Below are 1,308 nucleotides of genomic sequence, written 5' to 3' on the forward strand. Positions count from 1 at the left end.
CTTGATAACGTACCTTCTTCTTCTTCTTCTTCTTCTTCTTCTTCTTCTTCTTCTTCTTCTTCTTCTTCTTCTTCTTCTTCTTCTTCTTCTTCTTCTTCTTCTTCTTCTTCTTCTTCTTCTTCTTCTTCTTCTTCTTCTTCTTCTTCTTCTTCTTCTTCTTCTTCTTCTTCTTTAATTTATTCTTTCTTTCTTTCCAATGTAATAAGATTTTTGTGAAATTTTCTTTCGGCCTATTTTTTTAAGCATGGCGTCTGTAGAAAACCAGAGAGTGAGAACGCAAATTGTTAGAGCTGTTCTTACAGTGCCATCAGCATGTTAAACCAAAACACTACTACCATCCCGACACCATTAGCACCAACTTAAACAAAAAGAACAACAACAACAACAACAATAACAACAACAGCAGCAGTAGCAACGATAACAACACTGACTATGAAAAAATCAACAACAGTGAGAATAAGAAACAGAAAAAGAAGGAATTACGTAATCGTTTCAATACACCAGCAAATTCTTGCAATACAACGACAAATACAACTTCCACAACTGCGTGACCATCAGTACCATCCCAATAACAAAAATCAAAACCTTTCTGTATGGCAGGAGGGAGAAATTCCTTATCAACCCATTGCGCCATCTGCTCCAATCTCTCCAATGAGTGCCACGACTCAAGGATTCTAAGAGAGCTGATTCTATTTCCCTGCCTTTCATACTGATAGCCCTTTGGTTCACCTCAAGTAGTTGAGTTAGGTGCAGTCAGTTAATTGAACATGGTTACCGTTATATTGTGTCATTTATCACACGACGAATATTCTCCCTTCTTTGAATGATATTTTTCTATAGTCTATACAACAATATATTTATCAAAAGATATTCACAGCAAAATATAATTATCAACATAATTTTGCCATTTTATCGGTAGCTTATTTATGCCAGCAGCGAAGAATTCTGGAGAGAAAGAGATGATGAAATCCGAAAGGTTGTTTGCTGTTTTTGCATCTTCTTCAGATTTGAAGTTTTTTTCTTGGCAAAAGGTTGTCTAATGCCTGGAAAACGTAATAGTCAGTTGGTGCAAGGTCTGGTGAATATGGTGGGTGACAGAGCACTTCCAAGTTCAGTTCCTGTAACTTGAGTAGCGTTCTTTGTGCAACATATGATAGAGCATTGCAAGAGAATTGGCCTCTCTGTTGACCAATCTCGGTTGTTCATTCACAATTTCATCAAATTGGTTGATGTAGACATCCGCTGTAATTGACTTATCAGGTCTCATGAAGCTGTAGTGGATAACACCAGCGCTGAACCACCAAACAG

This window comes from Octopus bimaculoides, chromosome 6 (genome assembly GCF_046866305.1).
Source record: "Octopus bimaculoides isolate indiv1 chromosome 6, ASM4686630v1, whole genome shotgun sequence".
NCBI classification, from domain to species: Eukaryota; Metazoa; Mollusca; class Cephalopoda; order Octopoda; family Octopodidae; genus Octopus; species Octopus bimaculoides.